Raw genomic sequence first — 366 nt, forward strand, 5'->3', positions numbered from 1 at the left:
GTTGATAAAAGTTGGCCGTCGTTTTGATATTTTCATAAAAGAAGAATTAATTAAAAGTTTGATACCGCTTGAGACTTTTCTTTCGTAAAATTCGAGGTACCTTCTAAGCGGGGGGCGAGACAAACCAAACGATCCGCGTACGAACGGATTCAAGTATTTCCACACTTGCCGTTTTATCGTCTCCTTCTCTAGAAACGACCTCGAATTTGAAAACATACTTTGGTGACCGGTAATTTGGTGCGGTAAAAACAATGTCAGTTTTTTTTTGAGAAACTTTCGTTAGAGGAACTCCAATAATTTGAGGAAAATTTTCTCCTCAGATACACTGGTAAAACAAGTGTGCAATATTTGCACACCAACGTGCGC

This window comes from Frankliniella occidentalis, unplaced genomic scaffold, assembly GCF_000697945.3.
Source record: "Frankliniella occidentalis isolate FOCC.00 unplaced genomic scaffold, Focc_3.1 Scaffold18, whole genome shotgun sequence".
In the NCBI taxonomy this organism is placed as follows: Eukaryota; Metazoa; Arthropoda; class Insecta; order Thysanoptera; family Thripidae; genus Frankliniella; species Frankliniella occidentalis.